Source organism: Tinamus guttatus, unplaced genomic scaffold (assembly GCF_059628265.1).
Source record: "Tinamus guttatus ecotype Peru unplaced genomic scaffold, ASM5962826v1 Tinamus_guttatus_pri_ptg000308l, whole genome shotgun sequence".
NCBI lineage: Eukaryota > Metazoa > Chordata > Aves > Tinamiformes > Tinamidae > Tinamus > Tinamus guttatus.
In genome coordinates this window covers 170,198-184,356 of record NW_028288842.1, presented here as the reverse complement: position 1 = coordinate 184,356, position 14,159 = coordinate 170,198, and the positions used below count along the sequence as shown (strand labels likewise).

Below are 14,159 nucleotides of genomic sequence, written 5' to 3'. Positions count from 1 at the left end.
CTCCGGCTTCGTGACTAGGCCGCGTCCTCGCAGCTCTCGCCGTAAAGGATCTCTGACCGACGTGAAAGGATTCAGGAAGAAGTTTGGGAATTGGTTAAGGCCTCTCCTCTTTGCACTTTCTTGATGTTCAGGTGCTAACATCAGAACATGGCGCTCTGGGCCTAGTTCGGCGCTGGCTCAAGCTAACGGCCCCTGTGGCGTTGCCCCTGTCAGTCAGTTCCATAACTGTGCGAAAACGGCCCTCCAGATCAAAACTCGGCGCGGCGTGTTTAGAAGGAGCACGTGTTGGTTGTGGCCTTGGTCAGCAGGCTCTCTCGCTGAGCTTGTTTGATGCCTTTCTGGACTTTCTGGACTGTGCAGCATCATGGGCTCTTGGCTCACCTTGCATCTCCTTGATGTGCAGGTTGCCCAGTGGGAATTACTGGCTCCAGTCCTCCATCCGCCACCAACCTGACAGGATACAGTGCTGTGAAACTCCTTGCTTAAGTGAAGGTTGGTGAAAGTTCTAGTGGCTTTGCAAAGATGCCGAAGATGGATTTTGCTAAACTCAGCCTTTTAGTTAGCTTTACTCAACTCAGACTTTTAGAGGACAGTTCCTGTACCTCACTTTAATTCATTGTTTTTCTTCCCTTCTTTTCTTTTTTCCCCCCCTGTAATAACAAAGCTTGTTTTTAATCCAGTCTCAGCATCCTTCTATGGAAGCTCCAAGGTTATGTGTTTGTTTGAGAGCTGACTTCACAGGGACGAATTTGCATAGTCCTAACAACGCTGTAATGTGCCATTTTAATTAAAAGTAGTAGAGCCCTTAGATAGTAGGTCATATTCTTAATATGTAACATAGAGCAATTATGTTTCCCTGTACCCAGCCAGTAATGACAGGAAACTCACTGTGGTGTGGACTTTTTGGAAACACAGCAGCGTAGAGGTATGTAGAAGACCTTCTTTGCAAATACTGAAATTCTGAATTGAGCTGTGCTCTTTAGAAACCAATCTCCTTCCACCTTTTACATAAACAGAATTACTCTGTGCTGCTTGTAGTTTGTAACTGATCCCTGCAATAGTTCCTGCCTGTTCCTGCCCTGCTACTACCTGTTCCTTTGCTTGGGGTGGGAGGGAGCTAAAGCTTCGAGGCTGGTACCTAATGAGGGGCTGAAAGCAAATGATTCAACTTCTCTGCTGTGCTGAGCGTCTACAGAAATTTTGAGGGCTCTTTGAAAGGACTAGGGCTCAAGCAAAATCAGAGAGAAAAAAAATCTCTACTGAGCTGGAGGAGACAGAGCTTGACAGAGCTGTTCTCCTGCACGTGGTGTGGGTCTGTAGCAGAGTCACTGTCACACTGCCCTTCCTTGTGCTTGTTGCTCATAGACGTGGCTTCTTCTGAGTGTTAGCTGAACGCCCCGAGTGGAGAGCTGGATTCATCAGAACTTCTCAAGTCTGGGTGGAGCTCATGGGTTCTTTTGGCAAGAGATGCCAATTGAGTCAATTCAGGGATTTAAAGTTTCTTAAACTACTCATCTTCTCCACTCAGAACTACTGTGTTTTTTATTGGACGTTCTTTTATAATGCCCCAACGTATTTGACTTCTTAAAGAACATCTAAAAGGGACTGTTGGAATGTGGAATCATGGAATAAACTGCAAATGAAATACCTTCTTATAGTTTGGTCTCATTTGTATTACCCAGGGAAGAGGAGAGTGATTACTGTTTGGTAAATTGCTCTAGGAAATCTGTATAAACATTATTAGAAATGTCCTACAGAGTAAGGATCAGTGATGCAGGTGGGAAGGGGAGATGCATCCCGGCAAGCTGCAGTGCTGGTGTGTGTGTGAGAATTAGCGTGGTTTAATGAGCCTGGTAGGATTGGCGGTAAATTTTCCCTAACTAATTTGATCTTATAGCAGGTGATATCTCTGCCTGCAGGTTCCCTGCTTGTATAAAGAAGAGGGGGGAAAAGAATCCCACATGGAGATAGGATGTGGTCTTGCATGCTGGCAGCTACATGCTGGAGGTTTCTCTCCTGCAAACATCTAGCTGGTTTTCATTCAGTAGCCGAGGGTTTTTTTGGGTTGGACTCAAAATGGCTTTTGCCTCAAAGAACAGTGTCCCTGTTGCTACTGAAGATCTTCACAAGTGGCTGTTTACTATTACACAAACACTTAAGGTGGCCGCTGGAAGGTCTTGGGCTACAAACTTGGAATAACTTGTGTGTTCTTATGTCTTCCTTTATGTTACACCCGTTTAAAACCAATGTTTTGGCAAGTGAAACTTTGTCCTGAAGTTAAAGCAATGGCTATATTTTTATTATCTGATGTGCGAGGGATTGTTTTGTTTTGTTCCTCCTTTTCCTGAATTTGCTGGATGAAAGGAACTGAGGTAGGAATCTCACCTGCAAGCTCTCTGTGCCTTGAAACGTAAGGACTGGCAGTAGCACTGAAGCAATCTCTTGGCTGCGGAGGGTGCCCTGCCAAAATGCGTCACTCGTCTGTGTTGTGACAGAGGTGGTTGGGCTGCACACGGTCAGGGATGTGATCACTTTCTCTGGAGTAATCCTGTCTGCTTGTCCCTTCTGCCCTGGATGTGGTGCGTGTTCTTGGGCACAGCTCAAGGAAACGGGCTCTGCGGCCCTTGAGGGAAAGGATTCGCAGAGCCGCAGGCACTCGGCGTGGGGGACAGGGCTCCCTGTGTGCTGCTGCCTCTCCTTCTGTGCAAGAGCCCAACAGCATCCTGAAGATGGAGCTTTCCCATATGCTGAGTGGAAAACACCCAGAAGACCCTTATGGAAGGGTCTTTTTTTTTTTGGTACAACCAGAATTGTATACGTGATTTGAAAGTCGGTTTTCCTAAATGACTTGATTCTAGGAACATCCTTACGTAGGACGTTCAATAAAGACACCTTCCTGTATGGTTGCTTCTAATGTGGCTTCTAATATTAACTGTCCCCTATGGGAAAGGTGGTAATTAATTAATCACCTTAAGGTGATTTCCAAATGAAGACACAATGCAACATATGCTTATGTTTGGCTTTAGCATCTTGTAAGTGGTTCTTTCTCATCACGCTTTTATTTTGGAGTCTATGTAAAGTTCAACTTTTAATTAAGAAAAATAAGAAAGGAAAGAGCTCCCCTTTCCCCTTCCCCTTCCCCCCGCCCCGTCCCCCCAATAAGTATGATGTCTATGTTGTGGCACTAAACAAACTTTTGGCTGGCTGCTGTCCTGGTTAGGGCTGCTTTGTACTACCACTGATGTGAAAACAGGGAAGGGAAAATGGGAGAATTGAGTGGACCGCGTGTAGCTGGAAGCTCCTGGAGGGACACACTGCTTCCTGGGGGTGGATTACTCGAGCTCTGTTTTGGGGCTCATTGTATTCGTTAAGTATCTTTACTTTGAGGCTTAAGCTCTGCCTTGTTCCTGCTTGTTTTCGTTGCTTTATTCCACAGACCTGGCAGCCTTTCCGCCCTTGGCGCAGCGCCCCAGCCTTTGGATGCCAGCGTCCCGCAGGTAGCGAAAGGAGCCTGGCAGTCACCACTGGACGAGGATGCTCTAATCGGGGGATGAAGGATGAAGATGGTGCCTCTGACACGCACAGTCCTCTTGAGTCCCCTTGCGTGGCCTTTGGTCACCCGAAATCTTTCTCTTTGGGCCGTGCAGTCCTCGCTATCCCTCCTGCCCCTTACAATGTGCCTCTCGTTTCCCTTCCCTCCCTTGCAACTTGATCCTGGGTTTCTCTCCGGCATTTCTAGTGTTGCCTGGGCAGGAGCCCGCCTGAGCTGAGTTATTCCCAAAGACAGTTGACTCTGTGCGAGGCTAAACTGGATGTCTGTCTAACTAGGCACTAATTTCTCCCAAAGATGTAAGGCTCTATCACCTATTCGGATCTCTTTCCCTTCTGCCAAATGCGGTCAAAACAGACTAGTGAATTGGAAATTTAATAGGGTGAGGACTGACAGACAACACTACCATATAAGCTTAATTTCCTTTAGAATCCAGGCCAAAAAACATGCGGCAAGGGGTTTAGTTTGTAATCATGTGCTCTAAAACTGCGTGGAACAATGTGATTAGCAGAAATGGTATTTCTGGGATTATTTGTAGCACACATGAAAACATAACATCTGAATCCTATTGTGCATGTGTATTAGCACGTAACGAACTTAAAAGGACTGAAGCAACTGCATGTGTGGAGAAACAGCAAAACAAATGGATAAAGCTTTTATCTGAGAAGCTGGGGAAGCATCTGGCCACATTGATCTTAATTTCTAGGGTTTTATTCCTCAAATCCTTTGGCTACCCCTTCTTAGTAACAAAAAGCTTGTGTGTTTTGTTCTTTTTCCTGATAAATGCTTTTAGTTTTTGGCATTGGTCAGCTGACATTTAACCCCGCTTCTCAAGCCTGGAATCACCGAGTTTGGATGCAGGTGCCTCAAGAACAAGTTTTGTGAGTCAGTGTTGCTGGAGCTGGTTGTGTTCCTTCTGGATGGTGCTGTGACCAGACTTGAAAGTGAGGGGTGTCCATAAGCATTAAGGATAATTGAAGGACAGGCATCTTCATGGAAATGTTATGGAAAACCTTATGCGAAAACCCAAACTCTTTTTATTTGGAAACGTTTTCAGTATTGAGCAAGAAGACACAAGTCATTGGCAAGAAGAGGCAAAACAAGAAGATAACGACCTAATATAGCAGGGCCGCCTTTGCTATTTTAGGGTATATAGAGAGTGTGTGTATATATAGAGTATATCAAGCATTAAACAATCTTTCTTGTAAACCTTTCTTGGCTCTTTGGCACCTGTAGAAGAACAAGTCCAAACTGGAGCCTGTGAGAGAGAGTGAAATCTTTGATAATCTCTGCCTGTTGGTATAGCAGTTGCAGTGTTTTAGTCCTGTTGTGATTGTCTCACCCTAAAAGTGTGTTCTTCTCTAAGAAAACTCCCATTACCCCTTGGCTGCCTGTCCCAGGGCTGCCTGGGATCCCAACAGGTTACTGGTGTTTCTGCAAGGACCAAAATGGCTTGTGGAGATGCCGTTTGCTCTGCAGGCTCTCACCTGCCGTGTGATGAACAAGATCAACGGACTTAATCACCTTCCTGCCAGCAGGAAGTGAAGAACTGCCAGGGAAGAACTGAGAGGCACAGCACTGACAAAACCAGTGTTCTGGGAATCTTCTTTGTGTTAGTGGAGACCATCTTTTTGCGCACAGGAGGGATGGATTCTCTCCTCTCTGGTTGCGAGGGCTTCTTGCCGTACTACTTAAAGAGCACGGAGGGACCGCGGGCTTGAGAGCTTTAATTAACTTCATAGAATAATCTTCCATGTCTCCTGGTCATTTCTGCATCTTCTGTCAGCTGACTCACGTATTTTTACAGGAGCTAAACTGCATAACTTGCTCCTTTGCCCTGTCGAATTAAAACAATGAGTTAGCTGAAAGAAAGAACTCAGTCTCCAATTCCAAGGTTGGCTGGGCCGGTGATTAATACAAAATTAGTCATAGCCTTCAAATTTTTCCTTGCACAGATCATGTCTCATTTCACTTCGGCGCTGATCAGCTAGTGATTTGAGAGGTTCTCTTTAAACTTCCTGCAGTTGTAATTTCCTCCTTTCTGCAGTTTTGACAAAGTGCTTTATTAAATGATCTATCTGCTATAATCTTCTCAGTCAGGGAAGAATAATAAATAACACTCAGTGTGCTGCTGGGAGGTGTTTGCTCGCTGTGTTGTTCTGGGTGCTGCAGGCTTGTGGCTTCAGTGACACGTTCAGGCTCACCTGCTTGCGGTAGGATGCGATACTGCTGTGGCCAAGCATGTTTGTTCAGTCAGGTTTTTAAGTGTGGCCAAAAAAAAAAAAAATGCAATGAGAAAAGTCATTGGTAGGTGAATGTGGCTACTTGGAGCTGGGAGGTGGCATCTCCTGTCTGATGATTCCAGAAGAAGCAGCGCCGCCAGCTTCCACCTCTGATATGGTTATTCGCTCCCATAGCATGTCTGGCAGCAAATCCTGTCTGAATATTCCTGATTAATTTTGCAAACACTCTGTTTGGCCAAACTTTGGCCGCTTCATCTTGCGCTGTCCCCTGCCCCAGGCTAAGCCCAGTTTTGCTGTCCAGTTGATCCTGTCCTAAATGGCCACGTCTGCTTTGCAAATGTCCTGTGTTGATGCAAGTTCTGGGTGCTGAGGTGGCTGCATGACCTACCCAGGGCATCAGCCTGGCCGCATCCACGAGGCGTAAGACACCCAAAGGACCAGCAGATAAATCTGTGGTCTTGTTACCTCATGCAGAACCAGCCCTTGCCGCTAATTCGGCCCCTTTCCTGCTGCGTGTGCAGGATCCTGAGCCCGGGAAGTGCTTTGGGCCTTGTGGCAGTGATGGGAGATGCTGAAATACCAGTTTGGGGGGAGTTTCATTGCCTATAGAGTGGTCCGCCCCGTTTTCTTCAAAAAGCAGGAAAAAATATTGTTGTAGCTTTTCAATGTAAACACAAACATGCAGGCATCAAAAGAAGCGTGTGGGAAGGAGGAGTAATTTGATTTGCGGCTAGTTGAGTCCCGTGTTATCCAGATGTTTTTAGTAGAAAAGAGGGGAAATCTTTCAGATGTTGTAACTCAACCTTTTTTTCTTGACCAGAAACGAAGAGGCAAAGCTGATCTTTATCTATCAGGGAGCAGATGTAAACCATGTTACTTGGCCGCAGCCCTCTCCAGACACACTGTTCCTAAAATGTCTCTGAAACCAAGTTTTCAGCAGATATAAAGAAGAGAAATAGAGGTGCGGCCCTGCCTCTCCCTGGGAATGTTGGGAGGCTTGGGGGCCTTCCCAGGGTTGCGGTGCAAGTCGGGAGGTGAAATCCCCCCAGGCCGCTGCGTCTTGGGCCCTGCTTGCTCAGGGGAAACGCCGAGTGAGCATCGCTGCCAGCCCCGCTGGGTTTGCGAGCTTAATTTGAAATCCATCTTGTAAAAGCTGAAGGGGAGTAGGAGCAGTTTCCTTCAGCTGTAGGATTAGAGGGAATCTGGGATTTCTAGGCAGACTCGTTAGAGAAAATGGAGTTGAGGAAGGAAGAAGAAAACTACGTGGGCGATTCCCCTAGCGCTTGTGTGAAATGCCTCCTTGAATCTCCCGGGAAGAGCTCACAAAGCAGTACACAGTTAGTTCCCTCTTAGTTAGCTCACTCTTTGGGAAATGCGTGGATTTCTTTCCTCTCTTCCCTTCAGCAGTGAGTGACTGTCCTTTGCTGCCGGAGGTGCGGGCTTTGCCTGTGCAGTGCTGAGCCTGCTCGAGAGGAAGTGACTAAAACTTTCTGTCAAACCGCAGTAACAAAGAACATCTTTGATTTACCAAAATAGTCAGGCTAGGGAAACTCAGGAAGAGCTGCTGGTGCCCGTAAATGAGTGAGAGCTGCAGGCACTGCCCTGTGGGAAGAACACGCTCATCCAAGCCCTGCACTCGCAGGGATTTCACCCCTGAATAAAGGGGGACGGATCCAGCAGAAGCGGGACACAGTGAGCATCCTTTGGAAAAACTGCCGGGGTTTCCCTGTGCTGCAGGCCATTTCCATGGGGGAGAAGGCGACCAAGGAACGAGGCTCCGACTGAGTCGGGAGCCCTGCGTTGAGTTCCCAGAGTTCAGCGCTGGGGAGGAAGAGGAGAAGCTCCCTCCAATTATAGGTTTTCCATCGGAGCCCTTGGTGGTGCTTTAAGCACACTTAAAATAACACTGCTAAGTAACATTTTTCCCTTAGCTTTGTCCATGACATTCTGCAGTACCCTTTATAGAAACCTCAAGTGCTCTATTTTTTTCCCCTTCCCTCGCCTAGCAGATTTTGTCTCTTTTTCCATCTGACAGATTTTTTTTCCTGTGTAGCACTGGGCTCAGTATGTAATTATTCTGTTGCAATAGCCTGAAGCCCCAGTCTTGTGAAGGAGTCTGCTTGCGTGGCTCATGTGCCCCTGTCCTTTGTGCTCTCTGTGTTTTATTGCTGAGATTTTTGTCTGGTCTAATTTAAAGATCTGTTCTGAGGAGCAATGATCACCTAATCATTTGTGTGCCCTGAGACTTTAGTACACGTTTCAGCATCCAGGCTTGAAATCCCCTCTTTTTTGGAGGGGAATCCATCTGAATTCTCTCTGCTTTCACTGAGGTACTGCCTACTGAATTATTTGCAGTCATCTTTTTTGCCCCAGGGCAACTACTCGTTTGTGTTGGTCCTTAATGTTTTTTTTAAGGCACAGATCGAAAGCATAATTTGGAAATACTGAGAGCTAATGTTACTGGGCGTTACTAGGAATAAACAAACTCGCTTCCTATTTGTACATTTGTTCTCATCCTTCAATCTATTTGTACCGGAGGCTTTTGTCAATGCTACGCTGTATACCATCCATCTTGCATCCTAATCCCAGGCCACTTTATAATCAGTTCTTGTAAGGTCTCGCTGTTAAGATGCCTCTAGTTCTGTGGCATTTGCTGAAATTATTTCTCTGTTTCCCTCCTTTAGGTATCAGTAAGCTTATATGGATTAGTGGCGCTGGCTCAAGAGTGACGGTGGAGATCAGCACTGAGTCTGCTCCCCTGGGTGAGTAATCCAGCCCACTGAGTTGTTCCTCACCACTATGTATCTGCTCTCTTTCTGCTTTATACCTTACACAGCAGCCTCTTTGGGCTTTGGAAATAAAAGTTTTTAAAGTTAGGCTGCTTACAACTTCCAGCAGGATTTGTCGATGGATATTGCTTCTGCTTGTGTTAGCCCTTGGAAATGGCCCTCTTGGTTGACTTCGAGGTGCAACATTTTGCCTTTGGTCTAGCCTGGTGTGATCCAAGTAGCCCAGAGCATGTCAGAGCTAGCAAGTGTTTTTGGGGGAATGGTCGTTGCTTGTCCGCTTTGTTTTGGATATTGGAGTATAATCTGTCTTGTGAAAGGCTTGAGCTTCCTAAATTCCAGCTGTCTCTTTACGCAGGGAGCTGCTTGGAATCACTGTGTCAGCCGCGCGCCTCACAGCTGCGATGTGCCCGGGGCTTCCTCCGTATTTTCACCCTGTGGCCTCCCAGCCGGTCACTAGGTCCGAATGAGAGGGACCTAAATCTCTCTTATTTCCCTGTCCCTTGTGCTGGCGCCCTCCCAGGGGCCGTGTCTGGCCCCGGCGGTGACGGCTGGTGCCCGGCGCCGCTCGAGCCGGCGGCACGGATGCCAATGTGCTTCTGGTGTTTGGAGGCATTCTGCTTCACTTAGATCCCTTCCTTTCTCTGGGCAATCTGTCCAGAAAGCTGGAACTGATTTCTCCCCCTGCTACTTGCTTTCGCCGTTAAGTAAATAAATAAACGCCTCTTCCAGCAAGATGGCAAGAAATCTCCGTTTCTGACTCAGTGTTGACAGCAACAGTGGACTCTGGAGCAAACTTCTGTCTGCCTCTCCCATGAGATGATGGACATGGAGTTTCTTCCTGCGTTGCCCCAAGTTCAGCCCAATACATGAGCTCTGTTCTTGCCACACAAACTGTGCAGATGTCTTGACTGAAGTTTCAGTACTACTGCCTGTTGCTTCTGTTCAGGTTTAAAAGCATGGATTTCCATCCTGTTGTTCCCTAGCCTCTTGTGAAACATCACGCTGACAGTCCATGTTATAGCTCACATTAAGGATGGCACATGAATAAGAGAAAAAAAAAAAAAAAAGAAGCCTTAGAGGTGCTTTATTGAGGTGCCAAATTCCAACTGCACATGACAGATTACCTTGATATCTGAGATGGAGACAGAGCATGCATGGGCATTAGCAAAACAGCGCACATCTAGTCCGCTCTGTTGTGTTACCCATATGCAAAAGGCAAAAAATCAGTCTTTTTTAATCAGTGCTGCGTCGAGTACAGGAGGAAAAAAACTAAAAGGCTACTTGTGCTACTTGTGCTACTTGCATTTATTAGCACTTCGATAACTTGTCTGCCAGAGCCAGCCCTGTCTGGGCTTTTTGGGGCTTTTGACAGTGGTGTTAAAAGTCAGAGTGTTTTGAGAGGGAAATACTGCTGCTTGCAGAGAACAGTATGTTTTGTTTTGTTTTGTTTTCTGCTTTGGCTCAGGCACTTGGCGATGTGGTTTGGGTAAAATTAATGTCATTTAACGGCCTGTTCACCCGGAATCCTGATGGCAGCTCTCTGATACATCTCTCCTATGTCCATGGCCAAGGAGAGAAAGGGAGTTGTATTTATCCATAAATATTTAGCACACCGCCCTGTTTATCCAGTGTGTGACCTCTTGCACAGTGCGCTCCCTCCCCACTGCCTTATCCAGTCCTTTCTATTTAATTGACTTTTCCAGTCCTGACAGTTCCTTCATATTCAGAAATTTTAAGTGCATCCCCCACAAAGCTTTCAAGTCTCATTTTGTTTTTGCCTTGGCTTCTTTGAGAAATTCTTTTTGCTCTCTCAAAGAGAGGAGGAAAAAAAAAAAGAAAAAAAGAGTATATATTTTCCCTGTTTATTTAGACAAGCTTATTTTGTCAGCAGGAAGCTAGTCGAATGACATTTTTCTTTTCATGAATTTATAATCCTGTGAGGTTTATATATTAGGAATAATCTTTCTGAACTGGAAAAAGATTGTCCAATCTCTTTTAAAATGCCCTACTTTCAGGGTATTGCATCTCATTAGAAATATGGTTGCTTGATTGTATGTTTTTTTTTTTCTTCCCTTAAGAAGCTTGGGGGAAAAATATATCATCATCATCGTCATCTAGCAATAATCATTGGCACTTTGTTTGCGTCTTCAAAGAGCTGTACAGCTACGAATTAAATAATTTCTCTAACACTGGGGCGGTAGTTGCTAATTATTTGCCCCATTTTGCAGAACGAGAAAAGGAGCCAGCGCAGTCAAGTGACTTTAGGCCATGAGAGAAGAAACAAAATCAGAACTTGAAATCCCGGCTTCGCCTCTTATGCAGCACCACACCTCTTCCTGTTCAAACTCGGGAGAGAGGGAGGGGAAAAAAGAGAGTTTGATTCCCATCAGCAGCAAAAGGAAAGAGAGCGAGAGATGCTGGGGAAAGATGTTTATCTTCCACGATCCAGCCCAGCCCTCTTAACTCTTCGCTGCGGTGGCTGCACGTTGGGCGCTCGGCAGCCCCGGGGCCGGGACTCGGCTGCTCCGTCCGGCCGCTGCAGCCGTTCGCGGCCGGGCCGCCTTGTTTGATGTGATCCTGGCAGTGTGGGCAAAATGCATCATCTCTCTGCGTTAATATATTCCCTAACTTACTGCCGTGGTTATTGCATCTCAGTGTGTGGTTGGAGGGAGGTGGATGAGGAATTGCCTGGAGCATCTAAAGCAGCATGTGAATAACTAGGGTGGCTGGGGGAGGGGAGGGCTTATTTGGCTTCCTGGTGACTTGCTCTGTTCCTTCACTCCTAATCCTCTCTCCAACCAGCAGCACATGGAAATCTTTTCTGATGTATTTGGAAATACTTTTTTTTTAATCCTGTTTTCCAGCTGAGCCTGAAATAGGAAGAGTTAGACCTGCTAAATGGGTGCTGTGTTGACACATGGCATGTATAGAAAATAATTCTTTCTTGTTTCATCCACTGCGCTCTACAGGTTTGTGGGTTTTTTCCCCCCAGGGAGTAGTGTCTGAGCTGACTTCATCTGTAGAAATAATCTTATATGACTGCGCTGGGCTCTAGGACATGCTGAGGGCTTACTGCTGCCTGATTAACCGATCGGTCCCTGAACGTGTTGCATGCCGCGTACGGGACAGGTGACTGCGGGTGCATAGTCCCTCTGAACTCTGCTACAGAGGAGATAACAATATTGCTGAATACTGGTTTAAACTCCTGCTTTCTTCAGGAATTGTGGGCTTTACAAAGTCTATGATGCCTTGGAGAACCATCTGTATTGGAGCAGTTCAGCTCTCTTGGGGAGGAAAGCTGATCGGCTCTGTAAACAGTGGCTCGGGGCAGAGGAGCAGGAATTACAGGAAGAGTCTCTTTATCTTTCTCCTGAAAGCTCCTTTGCTGCTCCTCCACCAGTTCACAGAAGTTCCCGGGCTGCTTTCTGTCCAGCTTCGTGTCTGTTGTCTCTGTGTATTAGTTAGGCATTTGCCATTAAAAGAGAGAGCGACTTTACAATCCAGACAGTTCTTCCTCCTCTATTCCCCCCAGAGACAGATTCACCAAAACTTGGATAACAGCTCAACTTTGAGAGGAATCGATTTTCCCTCTCTTATGTGGAGCCTTGATAGTCTGGAGTAAGAGACCGTGTTGCCGCTGTGCAGTGTCAGCTCCTGAGGGTCCCACGTCCCCAAGATCAACCAGGCAGTCCCTGTTACAGAAACTGTAGGGCTCAATGGGACTTTTCCTGCCATCTCGTCATTTCCGTGCGCAGTTTTGCCAGGCACGAGAACTCAGGGCAGGGGGACGCTTCGTTGCTCCCTCCAAGCTGTTCCCAAGTGGCCAAGGGTAGGCAGAAGCTGCCAGGTATCGCAGGCTGATCACGGATCAGAAATAACACAGGCGCTCAAGGGAGTAGAAACGGATCCGGAGAGGGAAACCGGGGATGGGAGAGGAGGCGCCAGTGTGAACAGAAGGAAAGAAGTGGGAGATGGTAGCCAGAAGGCTGCTTGGTGGAGGAGGGAGAAAAACAAGGCCCGAGGGAGAGAGGAGGTAGGTGCTGGGAGTGGGTACTTGAGTACAGCTCCATATGATGAGCTTAATTACTGCCCCTTCCCCAGTTTCAGTTGTATAACTTAAAAAATTCCGTTCTGAAATAAAGCAGGAGAACTTGGAGCACTGCCTAACTTTGAGGAGCCTCAATTTGCAACGTCCACGTGAAATCTGCCCCTATCTGCACGCCCTCATGTGCAAGCCTTGTTGCATAGCCTTGCTGCTTGCTACTCTTCTTCTACAGTGCTACTAGGGGTGGGTTTGGGAAACAGCTGGTGCTACCCCGACAGCTGTGATGTTTGGATTGCAAAATTCAGCAGCCACCCCGATGAGAAACCACCTCAGCCGCCCGGTCCGTTGCATCACTGGCGCCCGGCACGCGCTCCCCTTCCCGGCGGAGCAGCCACTGCATCCCTGGGCTGTTCATACAAGTGGCTCTTCCCTAGGAGCGGGTCTGAGAAGTTTAATTCCACCTGGGACATCAAAGTGTTGTCAAGAGGGCCCTGGGAAGTTTAAGATCTCGATGCAAAAAGCAACTGTTGTCAAGTGCGAAGCTGCTCTTGCAGCCAGCTCGATGGTTCTCCGCCTTCCCTTTCTCCGGTCATGGAAAGGATGAGATTCCACTGGGCAGGTTTGACAAGGGATGTCGAGGGAGCCTGGCTACTTTTGGTTTCATGAGGAAAACTGTACACCACCCCTTTGAATTTAATGAGGTGGCAGCCTGCAGTGTGAGTAGCTGGAGGATGTCACCGTGCAAGTGAAAAAGGGTGAAGGACAACAGCAGCGGGACCAGTTCCAGCAACCAGGCAAAAGAAAATTTGCAGTTCACAGTAGGAATCTGCTAAGGAACAGCACTGCACTCCTCTGACCGCGTATCTCGCCGCCAGCAATGGCTACAAAAATCGTGGTGGTTAAAAGTAAAGATTGGCCTAAGCAGAAGCTTCATGTTGTGTTTTATTTGTGTTTTTTTTCAACCTCATTTTTTTTTGAATCGCTTTAGTGTTGCATAAAATTGACATTTGTCCCAATCCTCCTTACATCCTAGTAAGCACATACACGTGTGCTGATTTGGTACAAACAACCTGCCAGATGTTCTCTTATCTCAAAACTGAAGATGCACCCGAAATTGCTCTTCCAAGATGTGCAGGCTTTGGGGATAAAGCTGCCTGACTGCAAGCGTTTTTGAGAACGCATCACACTTTCGTATTAAAATAATTGCCTTTGAATGGAAGGGAGGGTCATGTGCCCTACATCCGCAATTCCTCTTAGTACTTTCTAATCCGGTATATAAATGTCATCATGTATAACCATGGGCTGTTTATATTGAATATTTGGCTGTATCAGTATGCCTTACTCTTCAGAATAAATGCCATATAATCTGGTTATGAGCAATACTGTTAATTAAGATCCCCTAAATAGGACAAATGGGAGTTACTTACAGTAGGAAGTAGGAAAGCCAAATGTCCCAGCTTCACAAGAGGAAATCCAAAGCGACTGAATCATACCGTGTTTCATATAAGGGTAAGGCCAAAGGTTTCAGTCTG

At 46.7% G+C, this 14,159-nt stretch overlaps 1 protein-coding gene across 10 annotated transcripts in view; it reads left to right on the top strand.

The window, feature by feature from the left end:
• The first annotated feature begins 8,486 nt into the window (after positions 1-8,486).
• PPFIBP1 (PPFIB scaffold protein 1) overlaps positions 8,487-14,159 on the top strand; it is a 62,486-nt gene continuing 56,813 nt past the window's right edge. For all 10 annotated transcript variants that reach the window (XM_088528379.1, XM_088528377.1, XM_088528376.1 and 7 more), the window contains exon 1: positions 8,487-8,555. The gene's annotated coding sequence lies outside the window, so the exon portion shown is untranslated. The remainder of the gene's footprint in view (positions 8,556-14,159) is intronic.